The following is a 15,517-nucleotide window of genomic DNA, read 5'->3' as shown; positions in this document are numbered from 1 at the left end:
TTTTTTTACCTTCTTTTTTTCTTCTCTCCATGTTTTCCTTCTTTCCTCCTTTTTTCCTATGCTGCTGCTTCTTATTTTTCTTCTTTTTCAGACCCTATCATTGCACTATTGCTTATTCAATACCACCAGCAGATGGAGACACTATATTACAACATTAGTTGTGAGCAGCAGTTTGTACAAACAAATGCCTCATAGCTGATGTCCTATCCATTATTGCAATGGATGGCTGGCTGGCAACATTTGTTTTAATTATTCCAATACCACAGTACCAATGCATGGTCAATTAACAAGATTCAGCACCCACTACCTGAAAGACAGCTACCTATCATGTCATGTCCAACCTGCACAGGTGTGCTGGTTGCTGAGCTTATTCAATTAAAGAGGACATTCAGCAGCAGCAGTCCTGTGCCTGGTCGCTCCAACAGGGGCCAGACACAAGCGGCACCACCTATTGTCTTTTGCCTGCAGTAGGGGCCCACTGGACTAGCCAGCAAGCAGCTGCAGCAAATAAACAGGTAATCTTTCTTTCCAACACTGAACCCTGGTGGTGCATTTAATATATGCTACCAGATAGGGGACATATCAGATATTAAACTGATATAAACAGACACCACATTTGATACCAGCCAAAAGGAAGAATGAGAAGTGATAACTGTGAAAGGGGAGGAACCAACGCTGTCCCCTTCACATGCACCATCACTACTTGTAGGAAGGTAGGCTGGCTGGCAGCCTCCCATACACACTCTGGCTGGGTGGCAGTCACCCACCAGTACACACAGCAGGCCCTAAACCCATATCATTATTGCTAAGCAGGAAGATGGGAGTCCATTTCACTCTGATGGACCATTTTTAAATGCAATCCATAACCTGGCTTTGGCAGGAACCCTTCTTACTCCTCCTACTTGCATTTGATACTGGGTTTAGGATCTGCATAGGAAACACACACACACACACACACACACACACACAAGCACACACTTACCTGTGTTGTCTGCTGACGCCTCCTTGGCTGTCCCCAAACGGTATAAAACCAACAGCCACGGGAAGCTGTAAGGATAGAGGACATACCTGCATCCTATTGGACTCACTTGTCTTGGTTAAATCCAGCTTATTTGAAAACCTATGGATCTGCTGCTTCTGATCATGGCAGTGCTGCTTCTGACAAGGCTGTTCTTTGGTGGGCCTAGGTGACATCACAATCTCCATGGTTACATACACAACAAAGGTCAGATGTTGTTTACACCTGGCCATGCCAGTGGTATTGAGTAGCATATCACAGTGCTAAGGGTCCTGGATGCAACAATCTTTCAATGGGGAATAGCCGCACTGAGTTTGTCAAGTGCACCCATGTTTGCAACTCCAACAATACACACATATGTATGTATGTATGTATGTATGTATGTATGTATGTATGTATCTATCTATCTATCTATCTATCTATCTCTTTCTCTCTTTCTATATGTATATATATATATATATATATATATAGAGAGAGAGAGAGAGAGAGAGAGAGAGATGGAAATACTTTTTTAAACATGTTTTCACCTTTTTTTTTAACCTTCTTTTTTTCTTCTCTCCATGTTTTCCTTCTTTCCTCCTTTTTTCCTATGCTGCTGCTTCTTATTTTTCTTCTTTTTCAGACCCTATCATTGCACTATTGCTTATTCAATACCACCAGCAGATGGAGACACTATATTACAACATTAGTTGTGAGCAGCAGTTTGTACAAACAAATGCCTCATAGCTGATGTCCTATCCATTATTGCAATGGATGGTTGGCTGGCAACATTTGTTTTTATTATTCCAATACCACAGTACCAATGCATGGTCAATCAACAGCAATGACACCCCCATGTCAATTAACAAGATTCAGCACCCACTACCTGAAAGACAGCTACCTATCATGTCATGTCCAACCTGCACAGGTGTGCTGGTTGCTGAGCTTATTCAATTAAAGAGGACATTCAGCAGCAGCAGTCCTGTGCCTGGTCGCTCCAACAGGGGCCAGACACAAGCGGCACCACCTATTGTCTTTTGCCTGCAGTAGGGGCCCACTGGACTAGCCAGCAAGCAGCTGCAGCAGTAAATAAACAGGTAATCTTTCTTTCCAACGCTGAACCCTGGTGGTGCACTTAATATATGCTACCAGATAGGGGACATATCAGATATTAAACTGATATAAACAGACACCACATTTGATACCAGCCAAAAGGAAGAATGAGAAGTGATAACTGTGAAAGGGGAGGAACCAACGCTGTCCCCTTCACATGCACCATCACTACTTGTAGGAAGGCTGTCAGCCTCCCATACACACTCTGGCTGGGTGGCAGTCACCCACCAGTACACACAGCAGGCCCTAAACCCATATCATTATTGCTAAGCAGGAAGATGGGAGTCCATTTCACTCTGATGGACCATTTTTAAATGCAATCCATAACCTGGCTTTGGCAGGAACCCTTCTTACTCCTCCTACTTGCATTTGATACTGGGTTTAGGATCTGCATAGGAAACACACACACACACACACACACACACACACACACACAAGCACACACTTACCTGTGTTGTCTGCTGACGCCTCCTTGGCTGTCCCCAAACGGTATAAAACCAACAGCCACGGGAAGCTGTAAGGATAGAGGACATACCTGCATCCTATTGGACTCACTTGTCTTGGTTAAATCCAGCTTATTTGAAAACTTATGGTGCTGCTGCTTCTGATCATGGCAGTGCTGCTTCTGACAAGGCTGTTCTTTGGTGGGCCTAGGTGACATCACAATCTCCATGGTTACATACACAACAAAGGTCAGATGTTGTTTACACCTGGCCATGCCAGTGGTATTGAGTAGCATATCACAGTGCTAAGGGTCCTGGATGCAACAATCTTTCAATGGGGAATAGCCGCACTGAGTTTGTCAAGTGCACCCATGTTTGCAACTCCAACAATACACACATATGTATGTATGTATGTGTGTATGTGTGTATGTGTGTATGTGTATCTATCTATCTATCTATCTATCTATCCATCTATCTATATATATATATATATTTCTCTCTCTCTCTCTATATGTATATATATATATATATATATTTATATATAATTTTTTTCTTCTTTTAAATATATATATATATATATATTTGTCAAGTGCACCCATGTTTGCAACTCCAACAATACACACATATGTATGTATGTATGTATGTTGTATGTATGTATGTATGTATGTATGTATGTATGTGTATCTATCTATCTATCTATCTATCTCTTTCTCTCTCTCTATATGTATATATATATATATATATATATATAATTTTTTTTTCTTTTAAATATATATATATATATATATATATATATATATATATATATATATACATATATATAGAGAGAGAGAGATGGAAATACTTTTTTAAACATGTTTTCACCTTTTTTTTACCTTCTTTTTTTCTTCTCTCCATGTTTTCCTTCTTTCCTCCTTTTTTCCTATGCTGCTGCTTCTTATTTTACTCCTTTTTCAGACCCTATCATTGCACTATTGCTTATTCAATACCACCAGCAGATGGAGACACTATATTACAACATTAGTCGTGAGCAGCAGTTTGTACAAACAAATGCCTCATAGCTGATGTCCTATCCATTATTGCAATGGATGGCTGGCTGGCAACATTTGTTTTAATTATTCCAATACCACAGTACCAATGCATGGTCAATCAACAGCAATGACACCCCCATGTCAATTAACAAGATTCAGCACCCACTACCTGAAAGACAGCTACCTATCATGTCATGTCCAACCTACACAGGTGTGCTGGTTGCTGAGCTTATTCAATTAAAGAGGACATTCAGCAGCAGCAGTCCTGTGCCTGGTCGCTCCAACAGGGGCCAGACACAAGCGGCACCACCTATTGTCTTTTGCCTGCAGTAGGGGCCCACTGGACTAGCCAGCAAGCAGCTGCAGCAGTAAATAAACAGGTAATCTTTCTTTCCAACACTGAACCCTGGTGGTGCACTTAATATATGCTACCAGATAGGGGACATATCAGATATTAAACTGATATAAACAGACACCACATTTGATACCAGCCAAAAGGAAGAATGAGAAGTGATAACTGTGAAAGGGGAGGAACCAACGCTGTCCCCTTCACATGCACCATCACTACTTGTAGGAAGGTAGGCTGGCTGTCAGCCTCCCATACACACTCTGGCTGGGTGGCAGTCACCCACCAGTACACACAGCAGGCCCTAAACCCATATCATTATTGCTAAGCAGGAAGATGGGAGTCCATTTCACTCTGATGGACCATTTTTAAATGCAATCCATAACCTGGCTTTGGCAGGAACCCTTCTTACTCCTCCTACTTGCATTTGATACTGGGTTTAGGATCTGCATAGGAAACACACACACACACACACACAAGCACACACTTACCTGTGTTGCCTGCTGATGCCTCCTTGGCTGTCCCCAAACGGTATAAAACCAACAGCCACGGGAAGCTGTAAGGATAGAGGACATACCTGCATCCTATTGGACTCACTTGTCTTGGTTAAATCCAGCTTATTTGAAAACTTATGGTGCTGCTGCTTCTGATCATGGCAGTGCTGCTTCTGACAAGGCTGTTCTTTGGTGGGCCTAGGTGACATCACAATCTCCATGGTTACATACACAACAAAGGTCAGATGTTGTTTACACCTGGCCATGCCAGTGGTATTGAGTAGCATATCACAGTGCTAAGGGTCCTGGATGCAACAATCTTTCAATGGGGAATAGCCGCACTGAGTTTGTCAAGTGCACCCATGTTTGCAACTCCAACAATACACACATATGTATGTATGTATGTATATATGTGTGTATGTGTGTATGTCTATCTATCTATCCATCTATCTATATATATATTTCTCTCTCTCTCTCTATATGTATATGTATATATATATATATATATAATTTTTTTCTTCTTTTAAATATATATATATATATATATATATATATATATACATACATATATAGAGAGAGAGAGATGGAAATACTTTTTTAAACATGTTTTCACCTTTTTTTACCTTCTTTCTTTTCTTCTCTCCATGTTTTCCTTCTTTCCTCCTTTTTTCCTATGCTGCTGCTTCTTATTTTTCTTCTTTTTCAGACCCTATCATTGCACTATTGCTTATTCAATACCACCAGCAGATGGAGACACTATATTACAACATTAGTCGTGAGCAGCAGTTTGTACAAACAAATGCCTCATAGTTGATGTCCTATCCATTATTGCAATGGATGGCTGGCTGGCAACATTTGTTTTTATTATTCCAATACCACAGTACCAATGCATGGTCAATCAACAGCAATGACACCCCCATGTCAATTAACAAGATTCAGCACCCACTACCTGAAAGACAGCTACCTATCATGTCATGTCCAACCTGCCCAGGTGTGCTGGTTGCTGAGCTTATTAAATTAAAGAGGACATTCAGCAGCAGCAGCAGTCCTGTGCCTGGTCGCTCCAACAGGGGCCAGACACAAGCAGCACCACCTATTGTCTTTTGCCTGCAGTAGGGGGCCACTGGACTAGCCAGCAAGCAGCTGTAGCAGTAAATAAACAGGTAATCTTTCTTTCCAACACTGAACCCTGGTGGTGCACTTAATATATGCTACCAGATAGGGGACATATCAGATAGTAAACTGATATAAACAGACACCACATTTGATACCAGCCAAAAGGAAGAATGAGAAGTGATAACTGTGAAAGGGGAGGAACCAAGGCTGTCCCCTTCACATGCACCATCACTACTTGTAGGAAGGTAGGCTGGCTGGCAGCCTCCCATACACACTCTGGCTGGGTGGCAGTCACCCACCAGTACACACAGCAGGCCCTAAACCCATATCATTATTGCTAAGCAGGAAGATGGGAGTCCATTTCACTCTGATGGACCATTTTTAAATGCAATCCATAACCTGGCTTTGGCAGGAACCCTTCTTACTCCTCCTACTTGCATTTGATACTGGGTTTAGGATCTGCATAGGAAATACACACACACACACACACACACACACACACACACACAAGAAAACTCATACCTGTGTTGCCGGCTGACGCCTCCTTGGCTGTCCCCAAACGGTATAAAACCAACAGCCACGGGAAGCTGTAAGGATAGAGGACATACCTGCATCCTATTGGACTCACTTGTCTTGGTTAAATCCAGCTTATTTGAAAACCTATGGTGCTGCTGCTTCTGCTCATGGCAGTGCTGCTTCTGACAAGGCTGTTCTTTGGTGGGCCTAGGTGACATCACAATCTCCATGGTTACATACATAACAAAGGTCAGATGCTGTTTACATCTGGCCATGCCAGTGGTATTGAGTAGCATATCACAGTGCTAAGGGTCCTGGATGCAACAATCTTTCAATGGGGAATAGCCGCACTGAGTTTGTCAAGTGCACCCATGTTTGCAACTCCAACAATACACACATATGTATGTATGTATGTATGTATGTATGTATGTATGTATGTATGTATGTGTATCTATGTGTATCTATGTGTATCTATCTATATCTATCTATATCTATCTATCTCTTTCACTCTCTCTTTATGTATATATATATATATATATATATATATATATATATATATATATATAATTTTTTTTTCTTTTATATATATATATATATATATATATTTATATATATATATATACATACATATATAGAGAGAAAGAGAGATGGAAATACTTTTTTAAACATGTTTTCTTCTTTTTTTTTAACCTCCTTTTTTCCTATGCTGCTGCTTCTTATTTTTCTTCTTTTTCAGACCCTATCATTGCACTATTGCTTATTCAATACCACCAGCAGATGGAGACACTATATTACAACATTAGTTGTGAGCAGCAGTTTGTACAAACAAATGCCTCATAGCTGATGTCCTATCCATTATTGCAATGGATGGTTGGCTGGCAACATTTGTTTTTATTATTCCAATACCACAGTACCAATGCATGGTCAATCAACAGCAATGACACCCCCATGTCAATTAACAAGATTCAGCACCCACTACCTGAAAGACAGCTACATATCATGTCATGTCCAACCTGCACAGGTGTGCTGGTTGCTGAGCTTATTCAATTAAAGAGGACATTCAGCAGCAGCAGTCCTGTGCCTGGTCGCTCCAACAGGGGCCAGACACAAGCGGCACCACCTATTGTCTTTTGCCTGCAGTAGGGACCCACTGGACTAGCCAGCAAGCAGCTGCAGCAGTAGCAGCAAATAAACAGGTAATCTTTCCAACACTGAACCCTGGTGGTGCACTTAATATATGCTACCGGATAGGGGACATATCAGATATTAATCGGATATAAACAGACACCACATTTGATACCAGCCAAAAGGAAGAATGAGAAGTGATAACTGTGAAAGGGGAGGAACCAACGCTGTCCCCTTCACATGCACCATCACTACTTGTAGGAAGGGAGGCTGGCTGGCAGCCTCCCATACACACTCTGGCTGGGTGGCAGTCACCCGCCAGTACACAAAGCAGGCCCTAAACCCATATCATTATTGCTAAGCAGGAAGATGGGAGTCCATTTTTAAATGCAATCCATAACCTGGCTTTGGCAGGAACCCTTCTTACTCCTCCTACTTGCATTTGATACTGGGTTTAGGATCTGCATAGGAAACACACACACACACACACAAGCACACACTTACCTGTGTTGCCTGCTGACGCCTCCTTGGCTGTCCCCAAACGGTATAAAACCAACAGCCACGGGAAGCTGTAAGGATAGAGGACATACCTGCATCCTATTGGACTCACTTGTCTTGGTTAAATCCAGCTTATTTGAAAACCTATGGATCTGCTGCTTCTGCTCATGGCAGTGCTGCTTCTGACAAGGCTGTTCTTTGGTGGGCCTAGGTGACGTCACAATCTCCATGGTTACATACACAACAAAGGTCAGATGTTGTTTACACCAGGCCATGCCAGTGGTATTGAGTAGCATATCACAGTGCTAAGGGTCCTGGATGCAACAATCTTTCAATGGGGAATAGCCGCACTGAGTTTGTCAAGTGCACCCATGTTTGCAACTCCAACAATACACACATATGTATGTATGTATGTATGTATGTATGTATGTGTATCTATATCTATATCATCTATATCTATGTGTATCTATCTATCTATCTATCTCTTTCTCTCTCTCTATATGTATATATATATATATATATATATATATATATATAATGTATTTTTCTTTTAAATATATATATATATATATATAGAGAGAGAGAGAGAGAGAGAGAGAGAGAGAGAGAGAGAGAGAGAGAGAGAGAGAGAGATGGAAATACTTTTTTAAACATGTTTTCACCTTTTTTTTTAACCTTCTTTTTTTCTTTTCTCCATGTTTTCCTTCTTTCCTCCTTTTTTCCTATGCTGCTGCTTCTTATTTTTCTTCTTTTTCAGACCCTATCATTGCACTATTGCTTATTCAATACCACCAGCAGATGGAGACACTATATTACAACATTAGTTGTGAGCAGCAGTTTGTACAAACAAATGCCTCATAGCTGATGTCCTATCCATTATTGCAATGGATGGTTGGCTGGCAACATTTGTTTTTATTATTCCAATACCACAGTACCAATGCATGGTCAATCAACAGCAATGACACCCCCATGTCAATTAACAAGATTCAGCACCCACTACCTGAAAGACAGCTACCTATCATGTCATGTCCAACCTGCACAGGTGTGCTGGTTGCTGAGCTTATTCAATTAAAGAGGACATTCAGCAGCAGCAGTCCTGTGCCTGGTCGCTCCAACAGGGGCCAGACACAAGCAGCACCACCTAATGTCTTTTGCCTGCAGTAGGGGCCCACTGGACTAGCCAGCAAGCAGCTGCAGCAGCAAATAAACAGGTAATCTTTCTTTCCAACACTGAACCCTGGTGGTGCACTTAATATATGCTACCAGATAGGGAACATATCAGATATTAAACTGATATAAACAGACACCACATTTGATACCAGCCAAAAGGAAGAATGAGAAGTGATAACTGTGAAAGGGGAGGAACCAACGCTGTCCCCTTCACATGCACCATCACTACTTGTAGGAAGGGAGGCTGGCTGGAAGCCTCCCATACACACTCTGGCTGGGTGGCAGTCACCCACTAGTAGACACAGCAGGCCCTAAACCCATATCATTATTGCTAAGCAGGAAGATGGGAGTCCATTTCACTCTGATGGACCATTTTTAAATGCAATCCATAACCTGGCTTTGGCAGGAACCCTTCTTACTCCTCCTACTTGCATTTGATACTGGGTTTAGGATCTGCATAGGAAATACACACACACACAAGCACACACTTACCTGTGTTGCCTGCTGACGCCTCCTTGGCTGTCCCCAAACGGTATAAAACCAACAGCCACGGGAAGCTGTAAGGATAGAGGACATACCTGCATCCTATTTAACTCACTTGTCTTGGTTAAATCCAGCTTATTTGAAAACCTATGGTGCTGCTGCTTCTGCTCATGGCAGTGCTGCTTCTGACAAGGCTGTTCTTTGGTGGGCCTAGGTGACATCACAATCTCCATGGTTACATACACAACAAAGGTCAGATGTTGTTTACACCTGGCCATGCCAGTGGTATTGAGTAGCATATCACAGTGCTAAGGGTCCTGGATGCAACAGTCTTTCAATGGGGAATAGCCGCACTGAGTTTGTCAAGTGCACCCATGTTTGCAACTCCAACAATACACACATATGTATGTATGTATGTATGTATGTATGTGTATCTATCTATATCTATCTATCTATCTATCTATCTTTCTCTTTCTCTCTCTCTATATGTATATATATATATATATATATAATTTTTTTTTCTTTCAAATATATATATATATATATATATATATATATATATATACATATATACATATATATATAGAGAGAGAGAGAGATGGAAATACTTTTTTAAACATGTTTTCACCTTTTTTTAACCTTCTTTTTTTCTTCTCTCCATGTTTTCCTTCTTTCCTCCTTTTTTCCTATGCTGCTGCTTCTTCTTTTTCTTCTTTTTCAGACCCTATCATTGCACTATTGCTTGTTCAATACCACCAGCAGATGGAGACACTATATTACAACATTAGTTGTGAGCAGCAGTTTGTACAAACAAATGCCTCATAGCTGATGTTCTATCCATTATTGCAATGGCTGGCTGGCTGGCAACATTTGTTTTAATTATTCCAATACCACAGTACCAATGCATGGTCAATCAACAGCAATTACACCCCCATGTCATAGTTACATAGTTACATAGTTAGAATGGTCGAAAAAAGACATATGTCCATCAAGTTCAACCAGGGAATTAAGGGGTAGGGGTGTGGCGCGATATTGGGGAAGGGATGAGATTTTATATTTCTTCATAAGCATTAATTTTATTTTGTTCCAGGAATGTATCTAATCCTGTTTTAAAGCTGTTAATTGTTCCTGCTGTGACCAGTTCCTGAGGTAGACCGTTCCATAAATTCACAGTCCTCACGGTAAAGAAGGCGTGTCGCCCCTTGAGACTAAACTTTTTCTTCTCCAGACGGAGGGAGTGCCCCCTCGTCCTTTGGGGGGGTTTAAACTGGAACAGTTTTTCTCCATATTTTTTGTATGGGCCATTAATATACTTATATACGTTTATCATATCCCCCCTTAAACGTCTCTTCTCAAGACTAAACAATTGTAACTCCTTTAAGCGCTCCTCATAGCTAAGATGTTCCATGCCCCATATTAGTTTAGTCGCGCGTCTCTGCACCCTTTCCAACTCCGCAGTGTCCCTTTTATGGACAGGTGCCCAAAACTGAACAGCATATTCCAGGTAAGGCCGTACCAATGATTTATAAAGGGGGAGTATTATGTCCCTGTCCCTTGAGTCCATGCCTCTTTTGATACATGACAATATCCTGCCGGCTTTGGAAGCAGCAGCCTGACATTGCATGCTATTCTGTAGTCTGTGATCTACAAGTACACCCAGATCCTTCTCTACCAGTGACTCTGACAGTTTAATCCCCCCTAAGACATACGATGCATTCAGGTTATTAGTACCCAGATGCATAACTTTACATTTATCCACATTGAACCTCATTTGCCAAGTGGATGCCCAGACACTTAGTCTATCCAAGTCATCTTGTAACCTATACACATCCTCTATAGACTGTACCGTGCTACAAAGCTTGGTGTCATCTGCAAAGATAGAAACAGAGCTGTTAATACCATCCTCTATATCATTGATAAATAAATTAAACAACAGCGGGCCCAGTACTGAACCTTGGGGTACACCACTAATAACCGGGGACCAATCAGAGTACGAATCATTGACCACCACTCTCTGGGTACGATCCATGAGCCAGTGTTCAATCCAGTTACAAACTAAAATTTCCAAACCCAAAGACCTTAACTTACCTGTCAGACGTCTGTGAGGGACAGTATCAAACGCTTTAGCAAAATCCAGAAACACTATATCCACAGCCATTCCTCTATCAAGGCTTCTACTCACCTCTTCATAAAAGCAAATTAGATTGGTTTGACAATTTCTATCCTTAGTAAACCCATGCTGGCTATCACTTATAATACAATTATCCCCTATGTATTCCTGTATGTAATCCCTTATAAGTCCTTCAAACAATTTACCCACAATGCACGTTAAACTTACCGGTCTATAGTTTCCTGGGGAAGACCTAGAGCCCTTTTTGAAGATTGGCACCACATTCGCCTTGCGCCAGTCCCTTGGCACAATACCAGACACCAGAGAATATCTAAATATCATGAACAGGGGTACAGATATTACTGAACTTACCTCTCTAAGAACTCTTGGGTGTAGTCCATCCGGTCCTGGGGATTTGCTTACATTTATATCACTTAACTTACCTTGTACCATCTCTACATTAAGCCAGTTCAGTACATTACATGATGTGTTACCAGCACTGACCTGGCCAATGTCAGCTCCTTCTTCCATAGTGTATACAGAACTAAAGAACCCATTCAGTAGCTCCGCCTTCTCTTGATCGCCTGTGACAACCTCCCCATTATCATTATTAAGGGGTCCTACATGCTCTGTCCTTGGTTTTTTTGCATTTATATATCTAAAAAAAATTTAGGATTAGTTTTGCTTTCTTTGGCCACCTGTCTCTCATTTTGAATTTTTGCTGTTTTTATTACATTTTTACAGATTTTATTAAGCTCCTTGTACTGTTTAAATGTTATAGCTGACCCCTCAGATTTGTATTTTTTGAAGGCTATTTTTTTGTTGTTTATTGCTCTTTTAACATCATGTGTCAGCCATGTAGGATTTAGTTTTAATCGTTTATATTTGTTCCCCTTTGGTATATATTTAGCTGTATAGTTATTTAGAGTTGATTTAAAGATGTCCCATTTACCTTCTGTATCAGTATTTGAGAACACCTCCCCCCAGTCTATGTCCTGTAGTGCAGCCCTCAGCCCAGGGAAATTTGCCTTTTTAAAGTTATATGTTTTTGCCTTCCCCGTCTGTCTTTGTTTTCTACATTTTAAGTCAAAAGTAACTATATTGTGGTCGCTATTACCAAGGTTTTCCCGCACAGTTACATTACCAACCAGCTCTGCGTTGTTGGAAATGATCAGATCCAACAAGGCATCACTTCTTGTTGGGTCCTCCACAAACTGGCCCAAAAAATTATCCTGCAATAAATTTAGGAATTGTCGCCCCTTTGTAGTTTTAGCCAATTAAAAAGATTCAGCACCCACTACCTGAAAGACAGCTACCTATCATGTCATGTCCAACCTGCACAGGTGTGCTGGTTGCTGAGCTTATTCAATTAAAGAGGACATTCAGCAGCAGCAGTCCTGTGCCTGGTCGCTCCAACAGGGGCCCAGACACAAGCGGCACCACCTATTGTCTTTTGCCTGCAGTAGGGCCCACTGGACTAGCCAGCAAGCAGCTGCAGCAGCAAATAAACAGGTAATCTTTCTTTCCAACACTGAACCCTGGTGGTGCACTTAATATATGTTACCAGATAGGGGACATATCAGATATTAAACTGATATAAACAGACACCACATTTGATACCAGCCAAAAGGAAGAATGAGAAGTGATAACTGTGAAAGGGGAGGAACCAACGCTGTCCCCTTCACATGCACCATCACTACTTGTAGGAAGGGAGGCTGGCTGGCAGCCTCCCATACACACTCTGGCTGGGTGGCAGTCACCCACCAGTACACACAGCAGGCCCTAAACCCATATCATTATTGCTAAGCAGGAAGATGGGAGTCCATTTCACTCTGATGGACCATTTTTAAATGCAATCCATAACCTGGCTTTGGCAGGAACCCTTCTTACTCCTCCTACTTGCATTTGATACTGGGTTTAGGATCTGCATAGGAAACACACACAAGCACACACTTACCTGTGTTGCCTGCTGACGCCTCCTTGGCTGTCCCCAAACGGTATAAAACCAACAGCCACGGGAAGCTGTAAGGATAGAGGACATACCTGCATCCTATTGGACTCACTTGTCTTGGTTAAATCCAGCTTATTTGAAAACCTATGGTGCTGCTGCTTCTGCTCATGGCAGTGCTGCTTCTGACAAGGCTGTTCTTTGGTGGGCCTAGGTGACATCACAATCTCCATGGTTACATACACAACAAAGGTCAGATGTTGTTTACACCAGGCCATGCCAGTGGTATTGAGTAGCATATCACAGTGCTAAGGGTCCTGGATGCAACAATCTTTCAATGGGGAATAGCCGCACTGAGTTTGTCAAGTGCACCCATGTTTGCAACTCCAACAATACACACATATGTATGTATGTATGTGTGTATGTGTGTATGTGTGTATGTGTATCTATCTATCTATCTATCTATCTATCTATCCATCTATCTATATATATATATATATATTTCTCTCTCTCTCTCTATATGTATATATATATATATATATATTTATATATAATTTTTTTCTTCTTTTAAATATATATATATATATATATATTTGTCAAGTGCACCCATGTTTGCAACTCCAACAATACACACATATGTATGTATGTATGTATGTATGTTGTATGTATGTATGTATGTATGTATGTGTATCTATCTATCTATCTATCTATCTCTTTCTCTCTCTCTATATGTATATATATATATATATATATATATATATATATATATAATTTTTTTTTCTTTTAAATATATATATATATATATATATATATATATATATATATACATATATATAGAGAGAGAGAGATGGAAATACTTTTTTAAACATGTTTTCACCTTTTTTTTACCTTCTTTTTTTCTTCTCTCCATGTTTTCCTTCTTTCCTCCTTTTTTCCTATGCTGCTGCTTCTTATTTTACTCCTTTTTCAGACCCTATCATTGCACTATTGCTTATTCAATACCACCAGCAGATGGAGACACTATATTACAACATTAGTCGTGAGCAGCAGTTTGTACAAACAAATGCCTCATAGCTGATGTCCTATCCATTATTGCAATGGATGGCTGGCTGGCAACATTTGTTTTAATTATTCCAATACCACAGTACCAATGCATGGTCAATCAACAGCAATGACACCCCCATGTCAATTAACAAGATTCAGCACCCACTACCTGAAAGACAGCTACCTATCATGTCATGTCCAACCTACACAGGTGTGCTGGTTGCTGAGCTTATTCAATTAAAGAGGACATTCAGCAGCAGCAGTCCTGTGCCTGGTCGCTCCAACAGGGGCCAGACACAAGCGGCACCACCTATTGTCTTTTGCCTGCAGTAGGGGCCCACTGGACTAGCCAGCAAGCAGCTGCAGCAGTAAATAAACAGGTAATCTTTCTTTCCAACACTGAACCCTGGTGGTGCACTTAATATATGCTACCAGATAGGGGACATATCAGATATTAAACTGATATAAACAGACACCACATTTGATACCAGCCAAAAGGAAGAATGAGAAGTGATAACTGTGAAAGGGGAGGAACCAACGCTGTCCCCTTCACATGCACCATCACTACTTGTAGGAAGGTAGGCTGGCTGGCAGCCTCCCATACACACTCTGGCTGGGTGGCAGTCACCCACCAGTACACACAGCAGGCCCTAAACCCATATCATTATTGCTAAGCAGGAAGATGGGAGTCCATTTCACTCTGATGGACCATTTTTAAATGCAATCCATAACCTGGCTTTGGCAGGAACCCTTCTTACTCCTCCTACTTGCATTTGATACTGGGTTTAGGATCTGCATAGGAAACACACACACACACACAAGCACACACTTACCTGTGTTGCCTGCTGATGCCTCCTTGGCTGTCCCCAAACGGTATAAAACCAACAGCCACGGGAAGCTGTAAGGATAGAGGACATACCTGCATCCTATTGGACTCACTTGTCTTGGTTAAATCCAGCTTATTTGAAAACTTATGGTGCTGCTGCTTCTGATCATGGCAGTGCTGCTTCTGACAAGGCTGTTCTTTGGTGGGCCTAGGTGACATCACAATCTCCATGGTTACATACACAACAAAGGTCAGAT

The 15,517-nt window shown here is 41.2% G+C and overlaps 3 pseudogenes; all 3 read right to left on the bottom strand.

Moving 5' to 3' along the window:
• Window positions 1-542: 542 nt before the first annotated feature.
• Window positions 543-645, bottom strand: LOC130323513 (U2 spliceosomal RNA; annotated as a pseudogene).
• An 8,272-nt stretch (window positions 646-8,917) lies between these two features.
• LOC130323508 (U2 spliceosomal RNA) lies at window positions 8,918-9,020 on the bottom strand (annotated as a pseudogene).
• A 3,961-nt stretch (window positions 9,021-12,981) lies between these two features.
• Window positions 12,982-13,084, bottom strand: LOC130323526 (U2 spliceosomal RNA; annotated as a pseudogene).
• Between the last annotated feature and the right edge of the window lie 2,433 nt (window positions 13,085-15,517).

This window comes from Hyla sarda, unplaced genomic scaffold (genome assembly GCF_029499605.1).
Source record: "Hyla sarda isolate aHylSar1 unplaced genomic scaffold, aHylSar1.hap1 scaffold_250, whole genome shotgun sequence".
NCBI classification, from domain to species: Eukaryota; Metazoa; Chordata; class Amphibia; order Anura; family Hylidae; genus Hyla; species Hyla sarda.
The sequence above is the reverse complement of the archived record's forward strand: the minus strand, read 5'-3'. Positions and strand labels throughout refer to the sequence as shown.